The sequence below is a fragment of the Tamandua tetradactyla genome, chromosome 3 (genome assembly GCF_023851605.1).
Source record: "Tamandua tetradactyla isolate mTamTet1 chromosome 3, mTamTet1.pri, whole genome shotgun sequence".
Classification (NCBI taxonomy): Eukaryota; Metazoa; Chordata; class Mammalia; order Pilosa; family Myrmecophagidae; genus Tamandua; species Tamandua tetradactyla.
In genome coordinates this window covers 120507368-120518493 of record NC_135329.1, presented here as the reverse complement: position 1 = coordinate 120518493, position 11126 = coordinate 120507368, and the positions used below count along the sequence as shown (strand labels likewise).

The window sequence follows — 11126 nt, the reverse complement described above, 5'->3', positions numbered from 1 at the left end:
ATGTTTTCTGGATAGTCAGTGGTTAATTGCACAGAAATGTTCTCCACACTCTTCTTGTGGACCACTCCCATTCTCACTGCAGCCTGCCTCTGGTCCCCAAAGCCCTATATACACCCCTCATGCTTGAAAGGATACAAAAATGGAATAAATTACAGCTGAGTATGCAGTAAGATTGTATCCACAGGGGAATATCCCAGGTAGGAAGCTTAAAGGCTGAAGAGACCCTGGTTATGCCATATGAAATACAACAAATCCATAGAACATGCATTCCAAGGAGAAAAGCAAAAATATTCCTTCAGTACACAAACAGATTTAAGGTATATCTATGGTATTAAAATTTCATCAGGGAATTTTTTTAACTTATTAAAAAAAGACATAAGGGCTCTTAGGAGTGCAATAATGGAAAAAAGATTGAAAACACTGTCATAGAAACATAGGAGTTTCAAACTTAAGCCAGTGGTTTCACAGGTTAAATAAAGAAAAAGAAGAGATGGGAAAATCTATGTGAAAACTCTGCCTTGATTACTATCCTGAGTCAAGGCAGCGCTGCTGAAGACTTTAGCATACTGACAACACTGAGAGAAGCTATGCAGGGAGCTAATGGTAGAATATGAAATTCCTGGGACTTGCCAGGCTGCAGAAATAGCCTCCTGAGTGGGAGCTGGGTAAAAGGAAGGCTCTGCCAATTTAAGACTGGAGCATTAAGCTTGAGGGTGGGGATTTCCCATGACCCTCCTTAAAGCTCAGGCTTGTATAGACAGAGCTGGGATTCCCCTAGTATTGCTTAGGGACGACATGCAAGATTGAGCTTAGCTTTTAATGTTGTCCCTCCAAAGCCTGAAAGTCTCCACCTCCTTCTGGAATATAGAAGTAGTCGAGAGGAAAACGTTGGGTTACTTTGGGCCTTCTGTAAGTCAGGGAACTGGAATCCAAAGACACTTTGGCAACCAAATTCTGCTCGGAGTGATGACCTATTACCCTCTTTGCGGCTGAGGGTTAAACAGATGGAGAGAACGAGCAAAGGTCAGGGGCCATCCATGACGTCAGACAGGGAGTCTTTCTTGCTTCTATTGGAGTTTCTGTGCAATTGTTTGGTCCACCCACAAACAACTGGAGTCTTGCCTGGTTTCTGAGACTTGGGAAGGGGGTGGGAAAATGGACAAAACTGGAGCAGGAGGAAGGAGGTGGCTCTGGAAGGAAAACATGATACGTGAAGGAGAGTTGGAGGAGGGGGGAATGGATGATAGTGAAACCATAGAAAATGAAGGTAGTGGTGAGTTTTAGCTAAAGGAAAAGAAAATATGAAGCAAATTGTTCTGAATGCTAATTGGGTAGAAATGTAATTTTCTCTCATTATGTTATACGAAAAAATTATGTGTGTTTATATATGCTAGAGACTCTGTATCCCCATACAAACATGCTAACACATGTATATCTCACCTTATGAATCTATGCAATATTTGGGTATGCAATTTTCTAATTTGATAATTATTTAATGAGTTCTTCCACAGTACCCTCCTTTGAATTTTTTTGTGTTTCTGTATGCAAAGCAGAAAGTGAGAGGATACTTCCAAAAATGGAAATGCATCAAGGTAGGCAATGAAAACTTGATGAGGTTGTCACCCTTTAGATCTTTGAGGGATTTCTTGCAAAGGATGAATAATTCTCAATATAATTACTTGTTGTAGGATTAGGATATACTTTTTAATTATAGGCTTATACGCGTAAATATTTGCAGGCTTGCCCTGACAAGCCTTGAGAGAGGTAAAGAAGTTTTAAGTCTTGTAAGAGGAGAAACAGGTCCACAAAAGGAAGTAATATTGGTATCCCACGTCATTTAATGTGAAATCAGCTTTGGAATTTATGTTCATGCCTTTTATGGTTAAAAAATGGAGAGGTGATTTGCATTTGTAATATGTACTCAGGTTCACATCCAGTGAAATCCAACTGAGCTCACACACCCATGTCATTTTGACAAGACTGAGACACAGATGAAACTAAGGATTCTCTAAATGATTTAGACTGACATTGTATCTATGCCTGCAAAGGGTAATGGAAGGATAGAGATTTTTAAAAATACTTTTGTTGAGAAATATCCACACACATAAAAGTTCAACTATATTGTACAATCAATGACTCACAATATCATCACATAGTTGTGTATTCTTCACCATGATCACTTTTAGGACATCTGCATCTCTCCAGAAAAAGAAATAAAAAGAAGAAAAAAGAACTTATGCATCCCACACCCCTTATTCCTTCTACTCATTGACCACTAGTATTGCAACCTATTCAATTTTTATCTATCCCTATTATTTATTTATTTTTATCCTTTTTTTTTTCTTACTCATCCCTCCATATCCTGGATAAAAGGTGCATCAGACACAAGGTTTTCACAATCACACAGTCACATTGTAAAAGCTATATAGTTATTCAGTCTTCTTCAAGAATCAAGGCTACCAAAGCACAGTTCAATAGCTTCAGATATATTCCTCTAACCTCTCTAATATATGATAAACTAAAAAGGGATACCTATATAGTAATTATGCATGTAATGCTTAAGAAGGACCTCCAGGATAACCTCTCCAGTCTGTCTGAAATCTCTCAGCCACCATGACTTTCTTTACTTTGTCTCGTTTCTCTACTCCCCCTTTTCATCAAGAAGTCTTTCTCATTCCCATGATGCTGAATCCCAGCTCATGTACAGGAGTCAGGTCTCACACTGCCAGGAAAATTTACACCCCTGGGAGCCATGTCCCACATAGTGGGGAGGGCAGTAAGTTCACTTGACAAATCGGCTTAGAGAGAGCAGCCACATCTGTGGAACAAAAGAGGTTCTCTAGGGGTGACTCTTAGGCATAATTATCAGTAGGCTTAGCTTTTCCTTAACAGGAATAAGCTTCATAAGGGCAAGTCCCAAGATTGAAGGCTCAGCCTATTGAACTGGTTGTCCCCACTGCTTGCAAGAATATCAGGAATTCCCCAGATGGGGAAGTTGAATACTTCCTCCTTTCTCCCCAGTCCCCAAGGGGACTTGGCAAATACTTTTTTTTATTCTCTACCCAAATTACTCTGGGATATTGGGACTTCACACTTACTGGACAAACCAGTAAGATCTCATTCCCTATTCAAGATTCCATGCAATTATGGTGTTCAAGTAAACTGACCATACAAGTTAAATTAGGTAATGTGCTACCCAAAATATAAAATTTGCACCAAATAAACATCTCTCACTTTGGTCTCACACGGAGTTTGAAGTTTGAAAGTATGGACCATATCATCCTTTACCCTGTATTTTGATTTACCTTAGTTCTGTCCAGATCAGTTTCATTCGTATCTCTCGATGAAGTCAGGACAGAGATTTTTACCTCATTAAATTCAAGAAAGAAAACATTTCAATTTTACATATTTCTGATATACTTTAAACCTGAATTTTTCACAAAGTTATCTTAATTCCCCATTTATTTCAATAGGTACACACACACGCACACACACATAGTTTGGTTAAACCATAGGTACTATCTTGCTAAAACAGAATTCATCTCAATCCAAATTTCAAGAGGGAAAATATTTAATTATATGAAGGTGCTAACATGGCATGGAAGAAAGTAATTCTGAATCATAGAACAAGTATGCACTTTCAAAATCACATGCTTGAAAAACTAATGGCTTCTATCTTTATAGAAAAAAATCATAGTACTTGAAAATTGCAAGCTATTGTGCCTAACTCTCTCCACCTACCTTTGAGGGGAAGAGTCACCTGCCACCAGTGTACCAGAGATTCTTCTTTCCACAAATCTCTGCATCTTCTTAAAGACACTCCCAGACCCAGGCTTATTCCTCATGGTGCCTGGGCCCCAGCTTTAGGGTGCTGGTTCTTACCTCAAAGCTGACACATACCTAGGGATGAATTTTCTTTGCATGAGCTACACCTTATAGCTTGTTTCCGAATAGATTTTTTTTTTTTTGGTTGGTTGTCAAGTGTTCACCAGTATTCTCTGTATAATATTGACAAAAGTGTCCAGTAATGCCTTTACTAATTTGAATTCTAAATGAGTATTTAGGTATAACAAAACTGAAAAATGTCAGGCAAGGAGGCTTTGTCCAGGCTCAGTAAAGCTATTCTGTCATTCCTTTTCAAACACTCCTAAAGAAGTTTTTGCAGTTAACACCATTTAGTCACTTCAATTTTTGTGTGTGTGTGTGAAAGCACAAATGTTGAGAGGTGAGAGGATGACAAGATTTGTGTTTTGCTCAGTTCTCTTTTCTCATATTTGAAGAATTTGGGGTGGTTTGGTTGTTGCTTTCTCTTTTCAAAATCCAGTTAATATGAACTCTTTTCTAATTGCAGAATCTGACTTTGATGGCATTCCTAAGGAAATACAAAGCAGAAATAACATGAATAGTTATACCACAATTATAAAATTAGCTTTCTACTATGATGAAAATCCAATGTGTGGTGAAATGAAAATCATCTGTTCTCTAGGAAGTAGGAGAAATTAAGATCTTTTTAAAAAATTAAAACCTCCCTTATGTAAAATTATAGTATCTGTGGCTCAAAAAAAATGTATTAAAAAGAAATTTTCCAGTTAGAAACATTTGCATTGAGAAGGGATTTCTTTTCTAGGAAAATTGCAGGTTTGGACATGTAGCACCAAACCTAATGAACTTTCTTTTCATTTATCAAGCATTTGTCCCTTCCCAAGGAGAAAGAAACGGTATAAACTGTTGGTTTTCACAATATTCCATTTTAATTGGAATAGAAGCTAAAGCAACAAACATAAAAGTCAGATTTGAATTGAAATAGCATGTCCTTTGTTAAGACCTGGCTCACCAAGGCCACCATAAAAATAATCAAAAGATTCTGAATCATACATAAATGAATGCCCAGTACCTTTTCACCACCTGAGGAGACATTTGCAGGGCAATGAAGTTTGCAAAGTATTCCATATGCCTTGCACAATCTTAGTAATGATTTGAAATATTATTGAATTGTGAAAAAAGATCACTAAAGGGCAAGAAAAAGAAACTACTACTCCCATATCAAAAATTAAAATGAAGTAACAAAGTACATCCTAAAAGAAAAACAAAGTAGCTGGTTTGCTCTAAATAATTGAACTCAGAAATGTGGAAGAATTTCAATCCCTGAAAATCGCTGAGAAGGATTTTCATGTTACTGAGAAAGAAAATTGTTAGCATTCAAATGTAAGCAGGGCTGTTCGCATCATCTCGTGGCTTATCACCCATTATAAAGTTATTGTGACTTATTTTAATGTCACTAAAAATCCAGAGCAGGTTTATAGTGACCTATTCAAAAGAAAACCCACTCAACCAAAACTTATTAAAAGCTAGGTTTTAGGATGCTGCTATAGTTTTCATGTGATTCATTCAGGTAAGCAAGGTAAAATACACTCTAAAGAGATACTCTTGCCATATTAACCCCTGTCAAAAATAAGAGCCCTTGAGCTGGCTGATCTATTGACCCTTAACATCCTCTCTATAGTAAAATCCTTTCAATGGGCAACTTCCAAATATGGACACAATCAAAACAATAATACTTGTAAAGTAAAAGAAAACATTTGAAGCAATGAATGCAGTTAACCTGACTTATTCTCTTCACCTCTGCCTATCTTTTATGTAGATGACACCTAAAAATTTCTTTCCTAAATTCCAAGTTAGTCTTTAGAGTGAATTAGCTTGAACAGACCCAAACAGCTATTTAATGGTCTATAACAATTTCTGGAAATCTATTTCTTCATCTGTAAAATTAGAAGGTTGAATTGATTGATTGATTTTGAGAATCATTTCCAGATTTATGATTCTTGTTCGAAAGGCAAAAGAAATACAGAAAAGTCTCAGACAGTGTGTTGGAAGGGAAGCTAGTATTTGTTATATCACTTGGAGAGATTAGTCCAGCAATTTCCGTTATAGAAGTCATATGGTAAAATCCCCCAGGGCTATTTAGAAACTAATCTTTAGCTTTAATATCACTTTTTTTGATATTAAAATTTTCAAGGTATTCAGAGGTTATGCTCTATTTTGGGGATGGAATATCAGTATTTGTAGAAGAAAATAGCATTTTTCAGATAAATGTGGAAACTAAGTATGGTCTGGAGTGGTGAAGAATTGGGGAGCTATTATAAAAGTCAGAGCCACAGAATTGGACTGTGGATTGCTATATAACAAGTATGTGAACACCCTATGGATTCTTATGGTGGTAAGTAGGCTAGTCTACCAACTGTACTTAACACCATAAACAATTAACGAGGTAATGAGATATAAGTAGTTGTATTTATCATCTTACTTTGAGTTGGTCCTGGGATAGCTGATGCAAAACTAGACATTTGCCAGAGACAAAATGTCTAGTTTTGTCTAGAGGGACAATCAATCAAAGGAAGTTTTTGAAGATTTAAAAGAAACACTCTGACGTATTTTCCTCCTTTAAAAATGGATATATTTGGATGAGGGGCAGTGTAGGATGTTGAGAGGAAGTGTTAATTTTTATAATCTTCTGCATTTATAAATTGTCCCTGGAAAATATTTCTAGATGGTTCTTATTTATGTAACTATGAAGGGTTTTAGATTATTAAAAATAAGAATGGAAATAATAGAATGACTGCTTTTAAAAAAGGAATTTAGTTCTATTTCTTATTCATTAGATCTCTCTTCAACTGTTCTTTAGAAATACTTACCTGATTTAATGGCAATAAGATACATAAATTTTAAAGAATTTTGTTATCAAAGCTGGTACGAATTGCAAGTATTTTATAGTAAAGTCTACTAAGGAGTTGTAGATTATATTTCATTCAGTCATTATTAGTATCTGTTAACAAGTGGCTAGTTAAAACAAACTGACATGTACATCAAGGATTTACAGAAATGACAAACTAACTCTTCCTTCATGTATGTCCCTGATAATCCATAGGCAGGTTTAGGTATTCATTATTTCCTGCCCCCAGTATATATTATAAGATTGTAATGGAATTCTTTATTGACAGATGTATTGGCTCTTTGTACCAGAAGCTCCTTGTAATCAAAGATTGTCTTTTCACCTTAGTAGCTCCTCTGATTACTGGACTCAGTGGGCATTCAGTTAGTATTTGCTGAATAGCTTGCTATTGCTCTTATCTATTTTTTAACACCAGGAAAGAGATAGGTCAAATAAATGATCTTAAGTCTTAAAGGCCCCAGATGGTAATAATAGGGCGCTTACAAATCAAAAACCAAAAAGACAAACAGCCTGGGAGAAAATATTTGTATCATATATGTATATGTATGTATTTATATATATAATAAAGGGAATATCCCTAAGAGACAAAAAAAAAGCAAAATAATAGGAAAAACACAAACTGCCATGTGGAAAATAAATAATAATTGAAATGTATGAATTTTTGAAAATACAAATGACTAATAAACATATGAAAAGAAGATCAACTCCATGAACTTACAGAAAAAGTCAAATTAAAACAATAGGGAGCTATCATGCTTTAAGCGGTGGATAATATCAGTGGTAGGCAAACATTCGAGGAAAAGGCTATCATCAAATATATTGTCAGTGGGAGTGAAACTAGTACAGCTCATTTTTGGGGAGGGGGTTTCCATTTTTTAATCTATTAAAATTTAAAACACATGTGGCCTTTGAACCAGCAAAGTCACATCTAAGAATCTATCTTAGAGAAATACATTTAGAAAGAAGATGTGTGTGGATGTTTTCTGAAGCTTTTGTTGTATTAGTGAAAAATTGAGGGCAATCTAAGTACCCATTAACAAGGTGCAGGTTAAATAAATTCTGGTCTGTCCATCTGCAGAAATTTGTAGAGTCATCAAAAAGAGTAAGTTGAAAATGTGCTCACTGGCAAGAAAGTAAGTATATCCATGATTTAATGTGTAGTGAAAAAGCCATTTGTCAAAGATTTTATATATATATATACTATGCTCTTTTTTTTTTTGAAAATACATAATCATAACAAAAATTACACATGGTAGGGTCTTAAAAGATGTTTAATCTTGGGTATGTAAGAGATAGCCAGAAATTTTTATCTTATTTTTATACACTTTTACATTGATTGAAGTTGTCACTCTATAATTGTTTAATAACCCAATATTTTAAAAATATGAAATACAAAGTGATCACTTTATATGCTTATAATAAAATTTGTAACTTATTTATATTAAGTATTTTTAACAAGTGCAATTCATGCATATGCTTTTTAAAACTCAAATAATAAATCAGAACTTAAGGTATCAGTTGGGATGCTTTTGGCCATGAGTCACAAAAGCCTTGAATCAACTGACTAAAAATAAATTAAGGCCATTTATTATCTTACATTGCAGTAATGGAGGGCAGCCTTCAAGGTTGTGTGACTCAGCAGCTCAGCAAGGTCATGAAAAATCCAAGTTCTTCCTTATTCTTCTGCTTGATATTCTCACTCTCACCCTCAGAGGTGAGCCTCACCTTCAGATGGCTGCAGTGGCTCCAGATGTCCCATCTAGAAACAACATCATCATAGAAGATTCAACGAGCACAGAATAGCTCTAAGTGAGGGATGCTTTTCTCAGAAGACCCAATTCTCTGCCCTGGAAGCCTCCTCCCCCATTCCATTGGCCAGGATAGATTCCCTGGCAAGGGAAATAGGGTTATACTTGGAGTTTGGGGTAGAAACTGGCTTCTCCTCAGCTCCATTAATACAAACAAAATTAAGTCTCTGTTAGGAAAGAAGAGAAGGTAAGTGAAGTCTGGATCGTCAACCAACAATGCCTATTACAATGAATCTAAAGTAATAGCCCCTCTCTTGCCTCATACTCTAGTCCCTCTCCCTGGAAGGAGCAACTTTTCACTCCCTTTGACTATTTCTTGGATAGTTACCCCTGCATCTCTAGACTATATGCATATGCTGCTATATCTTAATTTATGGAGGTTAGGGTTTATCTGTGGAATTCAATGGTGTTATATTCCCCAAATACAACGATGTCATTATTTTTTGCATTCTCTAAATATTACTGTTGTAACTCTAAGAAAAAATATTTTTATTTCTTATTCAATCGATAAAAGACAATATATTTTGATTCCTGACTTTGTCAGATGAGGTTATTACCCACTCCTGCCATCTCTTATAGCTTTTTCCTTGACTATAAACCTCCCAAAATCTACCATCTAGAATTTTATTGTTATATTGATAAGCTCATTACATTGTATAACCACAGATATGTTTATATTCTATGTGGTTTGGCTATAGGTTACATCTAACCTTTCAAAATCAATAGTAGTATTTATGCACAATTATATAAATGTCATTCACAGCAGTTTTGTGTGTGTGTGTGTGTGTGTATGTGTGTAAATTTTGTGACCCTTTGGCTTTTTTATTCTTAAATTATTTGCTTTTATCATAGCCTCAATTATAAGGTGACTCTTTATTATTTACCTGCTGTATTTCATTCTCCCCCCTCAAAACATCTCCCTCTAAATCTCTTTTCTTCTTCCATCTCTCTTGGTTCCTCTGTGGCCCTGCTGGGCAGCTGGCTTTCTGGAACCTCGTTGAATGATTCTCCTCGTTTGAGGACACTATTAACCTTTCTTTTGCTTAGTGTATCCCCTCATTTTGCTGAAGAATATCTTCAAAAATTCCTAAGAAAGTTTGATTGAGAGATTAAACTAGGTCCTTAAATCTGTGAAAACAGATTTTTTTGTTCTGAGACCATACCCGTTTGATAGCTAGGCTGAGTTTTATTTCACATTCTCAGCATTAAAGGCATTATTTCATTGGCTTTTAATGTTCAGGGTGATTGTTAAAAAGATAGAGGCAAGTCTAATTTTTGTTAATTTGTACATGAGCTACAGTTTCTTCTCTCCTCTCTCTCTCTCTCTCTCTCTCTTTCTCTCTCTCTCTCTGGAAGCATTTAGGGACTTTATCTTCAGTGTTGTGAAATTTCACACTGTTGTGCTTGGTTGTTTTTGAGCCCTTTCAATATGGACATTGATGCCATTTTGTGAAGAGAAATTTTCTTTCATTACTATTTTGATAGTAGGTCTTCTTATTTGATATTTCTATTCTTGCTTCCTGAAGTTCATTATTTAAACAATGCGCTACCTTTTTAAAAAAAATCTTTCCATACATTTTCTTTCTAGTATTCTTTTTAGTCTATTTTCTGGGAGATTTTCCTTACTATCTTTTGTGACCCTTATATGCTTTTTTCATTTCAGCAATATTTTTTTAACTTCTGGGAGCACATCCTTTTGTCCATACATTTTTTCATACCATTCTACTTTTTATTGATGTAATAACTTTTTGACTCTCTCTAAAAATGCTACCTAAAGTTTTTATGTTCTGTTCTTGAATTCTCTTTTTTTTTTCCCTCTGAAATGAATTTTTCCCATTTGTCTATTTCTCTTTCATACTGCATTTCCACAAATCCCTTTCTCAGTGGCCTTATCATATTAATAAATAAGACAGCGTAAGAGTTCACTTTGAGCTCTAATACAAAAATAGGGGTTATCATCCAACAACCTTCCCTTTAGGGAGAACTGGCGGAGAAGAAACTATCATACTTGATTGACTCTAAATGGCAGAATACAGAGTGTTTTGATGCCCTAATTTGTACTGAATACTTCATCTTTTTTCACGAACCCTTTGGTGGTTGTTTTTATAGTGGTAGGGGTAATGGGTAGGAAACTCGATGCTAGGCATTTTGCTACTGGAGATCAACTAGGTTATATGCAGAATTCAATTTGTCTGTTTTCAGTGCCACAACTCTTTTTCCCCTATAGTCATACCAACTGCATCTGAGTCCTATCCTGCCTCAGGATTCTTCAGGGAAGAAAAGCTCCAGCCAGGGCCAAAGATCCTCCCTCCTCATGAACTCATAGCTGTGTTGTCCGCTGGCCAGCTTCATCATTCACTCATCTTTCATCCAATGTTGATCTTCCAGATTCTATAAAACCTATTGTCTGTTGATTGCCTCCTCCTCCGATTTTCTTAATGTCATGGGATTTTATCTTCTGTATTTTCTACTACTATTTTAATGAGGTTTCATGGTGGATAGAAGGAGAGAGATAAACAAATGTATCCAATCCACCCACTGGAACTAAAAGTCACAGATCAGTTTCTAAAGACAAATTTTCGTCTCCA

General features: G+C 35.6%; 1 long non-coding RNA gene across 1 annotated transcript; it reads left to right on the top strand.

The window, feature by feature from the left end:
• The first annotated feature begins 1106 nt into the window (after nucleotides 1-1106).
• LOC143676319 (uncharacterized) lies at nucleotides 1107-10910 on the top strand. The gene is made up of 3 exons (XR_013171999.1): nucleotides 1107-1273; nucleotides 8335-8539; nucleotides 10766-10910. It is a non-coding gene; the product is annotated as an uncharacterized LOC143676319 (long non-coding RNA).
• Nucleotides 10911-11126: the final 216 nt, after the last annotated feature.